This window comes from Dromiciops gliroides, chromosome 1 (assembly GCF_019393635.1).
Source record: "Dromiciops gliroides isolate mDroGli1 chromosome 1, mDroGli1.pri, whole genome shotgun sequence".
NCBI classification, from domain to species: Eukaryota; Metazoa; Chordata; class Mammalia; order Microbiotheria; family Microbiotheriidae; genus Dromiciops; species Dromiciops gliroides.
In genome coordinates, this window is record NC_057861.1 from 690,034,910 (window position 1) to 690,048,968 (window position 14,059).

At 34.8% G+C, this 14,059-nt stretch overlaps 1 pseudogene; it reads left to right on the forward strand.

Moving 5' to 3' along the window:
- Positions 1-9,691: 9,691 nt before the first annotated feature.
- Positions 9,692-10,312, forward strand: LOC122753672 (annotated as a pseudogene).
- Positions 10,313-14,059: the final 3,747 nt, after the last annotated feature.

Below are 14,059 nucleotides of genomic sequence, written 5' to 3' on the forward strand. Positions count from 1 at the left end.
TGACCCCAGAATTACTTTTGCTGTGACTCTAGACTCACTTTTGCTTTCTATTGTTCCCTCTATACCAATATTAACTTTGAATCACTCCCCAAACTTTTTTTCCCCTTTTTCTCTTTTTTCAAAAGATAGTAGACAGGGGCAGCTAGATGGCTCAGTGGTTAAAGCACCAGCCCTGGATTCAGGAGTACCTGAGTTCAAATCTGGCCTCAGACACTGGACACTTCCTAGCTGTGTGACCCTGGGCAAGTCACTTAACCCCCATGGCCTACAAAAACAAAACAAAACAAAAGATAGTAGACACATTTTTTCAGCTTTACAAATCTTTGGGAGCTCTCCAACAATTTGTCAATTCAATTAATTGACTCTTTAGTGCTTCCTTTCATTAGTTGCTCCTGGTCTCAAGACAAAAACAACAATAACAATAAAAATGAAAAACAAAAGCATTCTTACATTCTTTTCCTCATTCAGTGAATTAAATCCAAACCTGGAAAATGTCCACATATGCCCTCATCTGTATGCACTACTTTCCTTATGCCACTCTTTTGCTGAATCAACTAGATAACAGTGGCTAGAGTCATCAAGATGTTGTTTCAAATTTTGCCTTTAGACACTTTGTAACTACATGACACTTGGGCAATTAACATATTTTCTCTTAGACTCCCCAAACCTATAAATTTCACAAAATAAAAGCAACAACCTCACAGGGATTGTGCTGAAATTAAAGTACCATATTATGTAAGCATTATTATTATTATTATTAATCATTATTAAACTTGCAATGGCTGCCTATGGCTGACTGAAAAAGTTAAAACTTATTTATTTTGCCATAAATTGACCCTAACTTATCTAGCTAAACTTAAATTTCATTAGTCCTTAAAAGGAACACTTAGTCAATCAAAAATTGTTTATTAGGAACAAAGACAATAGTGAAACTGTAACTGTCCTCAGAAGACAGTGTATATCATCTACTAGGGAGACAACTACTACACATATATGTATTCATATATTAAAATATGAAGACAAGGGAATTTGAGGAAGGAAAGTCCTAGTAGTTGGGAAGATCAGAAAAATCTTATAGAACAGGGATCAGCAAACAATGGTTAGAGCTTCAAATAGTTACAACTGCTAGCTTTTATAAGGCCTAAGCTAAGAATCACTGTTATATCCTTAGCTGTCTTGGGATACAAAAGTATGTGGTTGGATTTGGGGCCCATAGATTGTTGTTGTTGTTCAATCACTTCAGTCATGTTCAACACTTTGAAATCCCATTTGGGTTTTTTTTTGGCAAAGATAATGGAGTGTTTTGCCATTTCCTTCTTCAACTCATTTTACAAATGAGGAACTGATAAGGAACTGCAGCAAAAAGCTCCAAGTGATTTGCTGGGGTCACACAGCTAGTAAGTGTCTGAAGTCAGCTTTGAACTCATGAAAATGAGTTTATACATATAATTTCTCTCATAAAGCCTTCATTTATCACAAATGTAGGGAATTGAGTTAAATTTGTGAAAATAAGAGCCATTCCCTAATTGATAAATGACCAAAAGAGATGAAAAGGCAATTTTCAGAAGAAGAAATCAAAGCTTTCTGCAATCATATGAAAAAATGCTCTAAATCACTATTGATTAGAAAAATGCATATTAAAACAACTCTGAGATATTACCTCACAACTATCAGGAATGATGAATAATGGAAGAGATGTGGGAAAATAGGTACAGTAATGAGTTGTAAACTGATCCAATCATTCTGGAGAACAATTTGGAAGTATGTCCAAAGGAAGTACAAATCTATACATACCCTTTAACCCAGCAATATCACTACTAGGTTTATATTCCAAAAAGATAAAAAAGGAAAAATACCTATATATACAAAAATTTTTACATTATCTCTCTCTTTCTTTTTTTTGATAGCAAAGAAATGGAAGTTGAGGGGATTCTTGATAATTGTGGAATAGCTGTAAAAGTTGTGATATATAATCATGATGGAATACTATTTTGATAAAAGAAATGATGGGGAGAGGCCCAGAGATCAAGTCCTTTCTCTCCCCTTCCCCCCACTGCAGAAAGTCCAATTCTCCCAGATCTGGGACAAATCCAAGGGAATAACAAAAGAAATGGAGATAGACTCTTTTGTCTAGCTAAGTGAAGGACTGATGGGATCAAACAACAACTAAATAATGGACTTTGCCTTAAGCAACTTGAAGGAGAGTCTTTTACAAACTCTTCCCTTATGTCATCTGTAGAGTTCATTTTAATGTAGACTACTTTTAAGTCATGTCAACCAATGGAATTGAATGATGCTAACCAATTAGCTTTGATCAATGTATAATGACCTGCCTCTATGAAAAGAGGATAAAAGCTCTTGGAAGACTCCAGCTCTCTCTTTTGCTCTCTCACTTCTGGGTCTTCTAGATCTTTGAGTGCTTTTCTCCTGCTTGCACCATCTGCCATACTGAAGCCCTCTCCCTGCTTTCTCTACCATGTGACTTGAGGCAATGAGAAGTTAGGGCTATATGTTGTCAATCGTTTACAGGTATATAATATTGATAAATAATGATATAGTTAGCCAGTACACACACACACACACACACACACACACACACACACACACACACACACACACACACACACACACTCTACCCTGGTAGATAAAAGTAGCTAGCTCAAGGAGCAAATGAATTAGCTAAAATCACAGGATCTCTAGTAGATGATACACAGGGAATCAGGTGACCCTCAAAATAGCCAGAGTGGAGAAATAGCTGGAGTGGAAAAAAACACACACATACCTGCCACTGATTATTTCTAGTAGAGAGGCTTCTCACAAATTCCAAACCTTAGAGTATCTACTCTCTCTATATTTTCTACCTGGGCTGCCTCATAATTTTTGAGCTTTTGGATTTCACAGAGAATCTTTTTCCTATCATGGTGATTTGTGACATCAGATCTTTCTGGAAGGAAAATTGAAAGTTATTTTCAAATTGATGAGTCAGATATAGTCTCTAAAACTTCATACATTGAATATATAAATGAAACTTCTTCACCATTCTTTTGGAATGAAATCAGGTTTTGATCAGGAAAAAAATTCTAGAGAGGAATCTATCTCAAAACTGTTGCTGAGAAAGAAAATGTGCAACAATAATAAAAATTTAATGGAAAGATTAATTACCTAGAGAAAAGAATATGTATATACATATACACAACCTTAATCATTTCTATTATCTACATGACAGGGGATGAATCTCATGTTTTAAGCAATAATGATAAAAATATTAAGGAAATTACTAAAAAATAATAAAAAAAAAGAAATGATGAGGATTATTTCAGGGGGAAAAATAAGCCCAGGAAAATTCTTTTTTTTTTATAAAAGCAAACCCTGTATGAAATAATGCAAAATGACGTGAGCTGAACCAGATCATTGTACACAGTAATGAAAATATCGTAATGATGATTAATTGTGAAAAACTTAGCTACTCTCCTTAATAGAAAGATTCATGGCAATTCTGAAAGATTCACATATATATACCTCCAAAGAGAAAACTCATGAACTAAGTGAAAATTAAAGGATAATTTTCTCACTTTATTTTTATTGCTTTTTGTACTGTGGCTGATATGAAAATAGATTTGTATGATTTCACATGTATAATTGATATCACATGCTTACCTTCTCAGTAAGTAGTTGAAATGTCTGGGGGAGAGAAAATTTATAATTAAATTTTTAAAAAAGAATGTTAAAATAAGAAATATTTCATTAGAACTGAGATAGGACTGATATCTTTAGTTCTTCAAGTAGTGGTATCACTTAACATCCTTTCCAACTCTTTTAATTCTCTATATGTGGATTTTTATGAGATTGATGAATTTGGTTAAAATCTACCTAAAAATTACTTTAACAAAGTTTTCTGATAATGTGGGTTAGTGAGTCATCATCATCATGATCATCACGATCAGGTTTATAATTTACAAAAAAAAAAAGATATACTCAGGTTCAGACAGGTTGAATGCATTCCTAATTTATAGTTCACGTAGTGGCAGGTAAAGGATTGTCTTCTGGTTTTCATTTCAATATATTCTTCAAGTGGAGTCACTTGTTAATTTATTCATAACATTTTGGGTAGTCATTAAAAATCCTATCTGAATGCCATTGCCTTAGAAAAGTAGAAAGTATTTAGCTTGAAAATAAAGCAGTAAAAAATACAACTGTAAATATGTTGAGAATAAAAAATTAGAATTTTTTAAACATTATTTATCTAAATTTACAGTTTTATCAATACCTATGCAAAGTACATAAAGCATATGGGAGTCCAGTTGTTCCAAGAACAGAAATTTTCAGCAATGAAAGAATTTTTAATCTAAAAAAGCAATTGAAAAAAGTATGTAAAATATACAAATATTTAACATATGCTATAAAGAACATGTAGTTAATTATTCAATTTCTCTTTTCCCTTGCTTTTGAAAGCATTTAAATTTTTACCTTCCTCTAAATTCTCATTAAACATCAAAACCTGAAGCTTACATTCATTGTACTTTTGTTATTGTTAGCTGAAAATGAAATATTGGCTTTTATTGTATTCAAAGAATTTCAAAAGAGTAATTGAAGTTACCTTGATTCCATAAAATCCTTTGGTCCTCTTCTCAGAACACTTTTGTAAATTCCTTTTGAATTAAATTTGTATGCTTCTGCTCTCTGCCTCTGTAAGTGATTTTAAAAGATTTGAGGAAATGTTAAATCAAGAATTCTGTCACAAATAATTCCTTCTTCATTAAGAATGAAATTGTATTGTATCCCGAACACTCCCCAAAATAGATTTCAATTGTCTGGTTTGCTAAAGTATAATCAAGGAAAATAAAATTTTGTTTATCTCTTATATGGAATCAATTACTTTGTATAGTCCTTATAATCTAATAGAAACTGTAGAAAGTACCACTAAAACTATTATCCTTATCCTTTTTCAACCATGGGGGATTCCACTTTACTTTGCTTGAATATTATTTGTTCTTAGATATTATGCTATAGCTGAACACTTGCCTACTATGTGCAAGGCACTGTGCTGAGGATAGAATGGAATACAAAAGAAAATCCCCATTTTCAAGAAGTCTAGTGGGGCAAACAACTATGCACAGGCAAGAATACATATGTATATGTATATGTATATGTATATGTGTGTGTATGTGTATGTGTATGTGTATGTGTATATGTATATATTCTTGTTTGTAATAGATGATTAGATGAGTATATAAATACAGAAATAGACAGACAAATGTGATTAACAGAGCAGTCACTAGAATTAAGGTAGATGAGGAAAGGTGAACAGATTAAGTTTTTATGTAGAAAAAGTTTTAGTTAGGACTTGAAGGAAGCCAGAGAAGCCAAGATGCCGAAATAAGTGAGAGATGGGAGAGAGATCTTTAGTAATGATAAATAGTCAACAAAAATGCATTGAGTATGATGATAGAGTGTCTTGAATTGGCATCACTGGATTAAAGAGCATGTGAAGGAGAATGTAAGGTATAGGAAGACTGGAAAGGTAGGCAGGGGAAAGTTTGGGAAGGACTTTAAATAGTAAACTGAATTTTATATTTGATCCCAGAGGCGCTAAGAAGTTACTGCAGTTTATTTAGCAATGCATGACATGGGTTAGATTTCCACCTTAGCATGATCACTTAGGAAGCTGAATGGAAGATGGTCTGCATTAGGGAGAGGATTGAGAGAGTGACCAAACAGTAGCTTATTGGAGTAACCCAGACATGAGGTGATGAGACACTGAATACAGCTTGTGTAAAGGAAAAAAGTTGTTATGTAAAATGATGGGATGAATTGTTATTTAAGTTATTTTGTATAAAGTTGCATCAGCTCATGTAGGTCTTTCTGAGTTTTTCTGATAGCATCCTATTCATAGTAAACTACATTTACATAGTACTTTAAAGAGAAATTTCCTTACAATAAACCCATGAGGTTTATTTTTGCAACAAAAGAAATACAGAAATAGTTAACAATTATATGGTACTTTATACTTGACAAAGAATGTTCTTCACAATAGCCCTGAAAAGTAAGTACCATACGTTTTTATCATCATCATCATCAATCAATCAATCAATTCTCATCATTAATCAATCCCCCTTCAGCAATTAATCCTCCTCCTCATCAATCAATTCTTATCTTCATCCAATCATCAATTCATCCATTCATCAATCATCATCATCAAAATCTTGCATTACTCTTGTCTCTGCTTCAAAATGTTTTCAGTTAGTATTATTAACTGTTGCCCTCTATCCTATTCCTGCCCCTATGAAATTTACTCTATTTTCTATTTTCTTTCACCTTGTCCCTTCTCAAAAGTGTTTTGCTTCTGACTGCCCTCTCCCCCAATCTGCCCTCCTTTCCTTCACCCCTTCCTCCTTATCCCCTTCCTCTTCTACTTACCTGCAGGGTTAGATAGGTTATCCAACCCAAATGAGTGTATATGTTATTCCCTCCTTGAGCCAACTCTGATGAGATTATGCTCTTTGATCCAATTCTGATGAGTGTAAGGCTCCTTCGCTGTTTCACTCCTCCCCCATCTCTCCCCCCACTCCATAAACCCTTTCATGCTTTTTAATGTGGGATTTCACCCCAGTCTACCTCTCCCCTTCCCCCTCATCTGCATCTTTCTCTGTCTGCTCATCTTGCCTGCCTATTTCTTGACTTTTAACTCCTTCTTAAAGTGAGGCACTGCTTCCAGGTTGCACTGACCCAAGCTTCACGGGGTCCATGGTGATACGATTTAAAAAGTGGCAGGTTCTTCACTTGCCTGGTTTGTGCCCTGGTCTGTAAATAACACCAGGCCTTCTTGTTCTTCAATCAAAAACCAACATTTTTGTTTTGCTGGGTTGATAGCTCCAGGGAGCCTGCAACTTTCTCCCACCTGGACTGCTGTCACCCAAGGCTGCTTTCTGGTTCCTAGCAGGGATAAAACCACCAAGCTCCTCCTCAATGCTAGCAGAGACCCCTGTAATCTCCCCCTGGCCAACTACTCAGTTCTCTCACCAGACCATGGGCTTAATTCCAGAAGAAGCCAGGGCTGCATTCAATTCATAGGCTTCAGAGGTCCTTTTCTCTGGCACAGCCTGCCTAGCACTGGATATGTGTTGGTGTGAACTCAGGGTTGGTTTCCACTCCTACCCCAGCTCAGCAGACCCCTCCGGTGATCTTCTAAGCCAGCTTTGGATGGAAAATAATCTCACCCTGTCCTTTTTTGGGTTCTGCTGCTCCAGATATTTTCTTATGGCACTATTTAAAGGGATTTGGAGACATTTGGGAGAGAGCTCTGCAAAGTAACTGCCTTTCTCCACCATCTTGGCTCTGGCTCACTTGGTTCTAGTTTGCCAGTTTTTTGGTATATAGATGCTCATACAACCCTTGTTAATTCCCCTATTCTTTTCAATACTTTTCTCTCTAGGTTTACATATTACTCTCTGCTCATTCTTTTCCTATTTATATGATCACTCCTCTTTCTCCTTTGCTGTTTCTTCATCCACATCATGCCTCCTATCAGCAAGTGTTCCACTGGGCTCTTTCCTGGCTGAGGTGATTATTGATTCCTCAAGTGGGCAAGGTTTGCATATGCACTCTTTTGACAAAATTTGAGGATGTTTATAAGAAAGTGAGATCCAGATTTACCATGAAATATTCCATTATCACTTAGAAAAATAAACTATTCCATTACTTTGAATACCTATACTTTGAACTAATTGTTCTTGCCAGTTAACATGATAATCACCTTTGTTAAAGAGGATGCTTAATTGTCCTTAAGTTTGGGAAAGACTCATAGTGCATGATGTTTTACAAAGATTTTCTTATATAACCCAGTATTTGAGGAGATTATTTGTTTATCACAGTTTCACTTTTTCGTTTATGATTATTTTGCTAGGACACTTAAATTATTCTTTGTCTCTTTATTTTTGTTTTCATCTGCTAACATGACACACACAAGCAATATGATTGAAAGTAAATCCTGATTTCTCTTAGCTACCAACATATTTATATTTCTTCTAGACTTGAGATATGCTATTTTAACAGTAGGATCATGCTACTTGTTTCATCTTCAAAGTCTTGGCATAAGGGCAACAATTTTATACTTCAATAATCCCTTTTATACTCTCTTCTCTCTGGATTTTCAAGATACGGCCTTCTTCTTTCTTCTTCAACCTACCTGTCCACTATTTTTAATTTCTTTTGCTGAATCACTATCAGTATCTTGCCTCCTATTTGTTTCTCTTATGGTTCTGTTCAAAGCACTATTTTTCCCCTATTTTTTTCCCTCCCTATCTCCTTGTGCCTTCATCAGTTCCCATGGTATTATTTATCACCTCTATATTGCTGACTCCAAATTTAAAAGCAGCTAGGCGGAGCAATCAATATAGCACTGAGTTTTGAATAAAGCAAACGTAAATTCAAATTTACTTTCACACCCTTCCTAGCTGTGTGAACCTAGCCAAGTCACATAGTCTCTTTCAACCTCAGTTTTCTCAACTTCTTCAAAATGGGAATAATACTAGCATCTTCATACCAAGGTTGTTGTAAAGATCAAAGAAGATAATACTTATAATGTGCTTAGCATAAAACCCCATGCATAGACAGTACTATAAATGTGTGTTCCTTCCCTTTTTTTCCCATCATAGTCATTATATTATATTTACTGTATTATAGTAGTGCTATATTACACTCTGCTATTCTGCATATATATGTATTTAAAATATTCTATATGTAATATAGACATAATATATGTAATATAATATATGTAATATATGCAATATATGACAATATTCTATGTAATATAATTCTATGTATTAATATTATTTGTAAATGTGGGTAAGAAAATACTACATGTTTATACATATAATATAATGTGATATATGTATATATTATATATATTTAGTCTCCATCAGCTAGATTGTAAGCTCATTTAGGGCAGAGCCTGAATCATTCTGTTTTTTGTGTCTCCAGTATTTAGTCTCATGCTTTCAACATAGTTGTTGTTTAATTGTTTTAATAATGTCTGACTCTTTGTGACCCCAATTGGCATTTTCTTGGCAAGGATATTGGAGTGGTATGCAATTTTTCTCTAGCTCATTTTATAGATGAGGAAACAGCTAAACAGGGTTAATTTTGTTTCCTAGACTCACACAGTTAGTAAGTGTGTAAGGCTGGATTTGAAGTTAGGAAGATGAGTCTTCATGTCTCCATCTCCAGCACTTTTTCCACCAAACCACCTGGCTATCCCTTAAATATAGAAGATATTTAGAAAACATTTGTAAATTGCCATCCTGGCACTGCACAATATTTCGACCATCCTGGATTACTCAATAATGTATAATAGTTGGGTTTTGGTACAAAAGTCATAGTTTTAGGGAGCAGCTAGGTGGCACAGTGGATAAATCACAGGTCCTGGATTCAGGAGGACCTCAGTTCAAATCCAGCCTCAAACATTTGACACTTGCCAGTTGTGTAACCCTGGGCAAGTGAATTAACCCTCATTGCCCTACCAAAAAAAAAAAAAAGGCATAGTTTAAAAAAAAACGGTAAGAATATGAATTGATATTGATTGATATTGGTCATGTTATTTTTATTCTTCTTAGACATACTAATAATCAACCTATTTCATATCATATATTTTTGAGGAAAATGCAATAATTTATTTTACATAAATTAAAAAATAATGTTTGGGTCAGCAGTCAGTGGCTCTGGCTGTCAGTCGCTTTCATCTGCTTTCACCACTCTAGCCACCACTCTCCACCACTGCTCCCCCTCGGTGAACTTCCTGGTGTGGAAGCGGAGGGCTACAGTCACCTCCTCTTTGTCATCCTCCTCCTCTCCTGCTGCTGCTGCTATCCAATCAGTTTGCTGCTTTTCCCATTGGTCTCATGAGACAGATGAGGAGTTTGATGCTCTTGGGGTGACATACTTCAGCAAAACAGATCTTAATGCCTGGGAATTACAAAATGGAATGAATGCATTGGTTAGCTATGACCTGATTCCAGAATCATTGATACTGCTTTGAGAGCATGCAAATGGCTAGATGATTTTGCTAGAGCAGTTCAAATTCTAGAAGTTGTAAAGGCCAAAGCACGACCTCATAAGGAAATCTACACCTATATTAACCAGGAACTTAGACCAACTTTAGATGAATTGGGAATCTCCAAAGGAATTGGGCCCAGACAAAGCATAAACTCTCATGAATGGGCTTTCTAAGGATTTATTGGTAATGCTAATTCATTATACACATTTACCTGGAGATGCTGATGATAAAATAGTATTTGAACATGTTTTGCTTTATTGAGTCCCAACTTGGACCTTAATAAAAGGGAAATAGTTTGAAATTAAAAAAATTGGTTATAACTATTTTCAATTAACCAAAGGTGCCTTAGTTAAATGCATCTGTTGTATGTAACACAGATAGTAAAGTGGATATTATTTCTATGCATGCTTATGTACTATTAAACATTTTCCCTTTTTGAAGAAACTGTTGATCAATTTCAGAGAAGAAGGTTTCATGAGTACACATGAGAACTACTAGCCTCTCTAGCATTATAGATTATAGAGATCATAGTCCTATGATTCTCTTCACTGCTTAGATCACATCTAGAATATTATGTTCATTTCTAGGAGTTAGGAAGTGACCCTGGACTCTCTTGAAATTCAACAGTGTCTCTGAGACTTAGCTATTTAAAGCTTAGCTCATCCAATGTGGTTGCACCCTTTATCTCTGTCAGAGAGAGGTGTTCACATACTTTGAAGGAATCTCTATCTGTTACGTCTTTGTTAACACATTAAAACTTCATCTTAGGCAACTAAATCATGTGACTATTATCAACTGAGTTGGGAGAAGAAATAATGTCTCTCCTCTTTTATATTTATTTGCAATACTTTACAGTGCTTAGTCATAAAATGTAATGCGTGGATCTAGACATGTTTCAATGTTTCCTATTCCAAAGCATTTATTTGATTGATAAAGTGAAATTCAAAACTTACGAGGAAGGGGGCAGCTAGGTGGCACAGTGGATAAAGCACCATCCTTGGATTCAGGAGGACCTGAGTTCAAATCAGGCCTCAGACACTTGACACTTACTGGCTGTGTTACCCTGGGCAAGTGACTTAACTCCCATTGCCCTGCCCAAAAAAAACCCAAAACTTAAGGGGAACTAATTTATACTTAACATCAGGATTCCATGGAAAGCTCACAGGTCTTGGAGTCAGATCCACTTAGTAAATTATCTAGCTATGACAATTAACATGCAGAATAGTCATTTTATCCCTCTGGGCCTCAATTTTCTCAGCTATACTCCAAAGGGAGTAGACTCTATTACTTCTAAGATCCCTTGCATTTCAACCCATATGAGGATTTAAGAAGTATTTGAATAGCTATCAAGAGGCAGAAGGACAGACTTTATTTTGTTTGACCATAATGAGCAAAGGTAAGACAAATAGATGGAAGTAGTCTGAAGCCAGATTTCTGCTTAGTACAAAGCAGGACTTCAGAAAAATATGAATCATGTCCAAATGAGCTGTTTTACCTCTTGGATTAGTGAGTACATTGTTACGGTTCTTTTTTCTAGCAGAGGCTGGATCACTGGACAAAGCTTTTGTTCATGTTTTGGACATTTAAAATTTGATGGCCCCAACAACTTTCATTCCGCGGTTTTGAGATATCTTACCAAGTCTTTTTTTTTTTTTTAATGTATAAGGTTATTTTATTTTTTCCTTTACATGTAAAGATAGTTCTCAACTTTTGTTTATACAAGCTTTACAATTTCAGATTTTTCTCCCTCCCTCCCCTCCCTCCCCCCTCCCCTAGACAGCAGGTAATCTGATATAGGTTATGTCTATATATCTCTATACATATACATATAGATATAGATATACACACACACACACACACACACACACACATATATATATATATATATATATATATATATACACATAACATTAATCCTATTTCTGCATTAATCCTGTTACAAGAGAAAAAATCAGAGCAGTGATGCAAAACCTCAAAATAGAAAAAAAAAAAACAACAGCACCCAAAACAAAAGAAATAATATGGTTCAATCATCCTCTATACTCCACAGTTCTTTCTTTCTTTTTTTTTTTTTTTCTTGGATTTGGAGATCCTCTTCTATCATGAGTTCCCTGGAATTCTTCTGTACCATTGCATTGGTGAGAAGAATATAGTCCATCACAGTAGGTCAACACTCAATGTTGATGATACTGTGTACAATGTTCTTCTAGTTCTGCTCATCTCACTCATCATCAGCTCACGTGAGACCCTCCAGGTTTCTCTGAACTCTTCCTGCTCATCATTTCTTACAGCACAATAGTATTCCATTGTATTCATATACCACAACTTGTCCAGCCATTCCCCAATTGATGGGCACCCCCTCAACTTCCAATTCCTTGCTACCACGTAAAGAGCAGCTATAAATATTTTTGTACATGTGGGTCCCTTTCCCCCTTCCATGATTTCTTTGGGCAAAAGACCTAAAAGTGGAATTGCTGTTACCAAGTCTTTAAAATTTTTTTACTAACTAGAAAAACATGGATTATTATGAAGTAGGAAAAATCCATAAAAATGTTCTGTCTACCTCTCTAATGGATCTTAATATCACAATAATAACATAGAGAAATTCGAAGTTACAGGAGTATACTGCTTGTCAGTGGTTATAGAGTTACACTTGACTGGCAAGTGATTACTACTCGAATAAAGAGAAGCAGAGTTAAAATGAATGTTTCATCCTAATCAATACGAAGAAAAAAAAAAGGACAGAAAATGTGGCTGAGTACAGCATTTGAACTCACACTGCTGTTTAATTAATACTGTCACATAGATTTTGACCAGAAGAAAGACTTTTTAAACTTTTTTTTTTAATTTCTCTGATGGCACTTTGTAAGCTGGAAAGGGTTTCATCTGTTTAACTGCTGGTCTTCCATATATATTGACATGACAACATAACTTGAGATCTCTACCTTCTCATTAAGAGCTAACACTTCAGACTTACATAGACTATATTAAAATATAAGGCACCATATGGAAGTATAAATAATTCACTGGTTGTGTGTTTTGCACTAGCTCATGGGGAATAAAACTTGGCAGGCATCAAGGTAAGTGTCCTGATTAATTATACTTAAAATGCTGAAGCAGAGATACTTTCCCTGACAAAGCAACGTATAGATGGCCAAACTATGAAGTCAGTTTAAGAACTGAGTAGAAATTGTAATTTTGAAGTAAATGTCATAATCTAATTCAATCAGTTAAAATTTAATAAATATCTAATAAGTATGACACTATTCTAACTGCAGAGTAGAGAGAAAAAACAACAACAACAACAACAAAAATAACAACATAATTCCTGCCCTCAAAAAACTTATATTTTACTTACATGAGGGGAGGAAATAAAAGACAGATTTAGAAGTCTGGAAATGAATGGTATGTTTTAGTAAGTAGGAAAGTGCTAACTGATGTAACTGAGTACTGATAAAATCATGTTGGTATTTTCTACAGAATTGATGAATCCAAATAATCTATTCAATACTTACTATTTGACCAGTACTTTACATTTTGCAATTGTAACAGGACAGTTAGCAAAACTAACAATTAACATGAGATATAAGATTATAGGTAGTAAATAAAGGAGTCTATCACAGACCCAGAGAATCCAAAGTATCTCAGAAGATGGGACCTCATATATTTACGTAGACTTCATGAATCTAAATATAAATACTCTCTACAATATTATTGTCATCATGCTTTTATTTATAACACCCAGTGATGTGGAATGCACTTCTTATCAAGAAAGCTTTAGGATGACTGTAAATATTAGGTAATCCCCTAGAAACCAGAAATCTGTCATTTTGAAAAATCCACCTATTTTTTCTATTTTAAATCATTGCATATAAGTGGAAAAAAAGTCAATACTTCCACTTTCAAGGATTTCAAATACTTAATTATAACTGTAGTATCCCATTAAATTCTTCTCAACTAGAGACTGAACATTCCCAGGTCATTCTCTAATCTGATCAGGGCAGAATA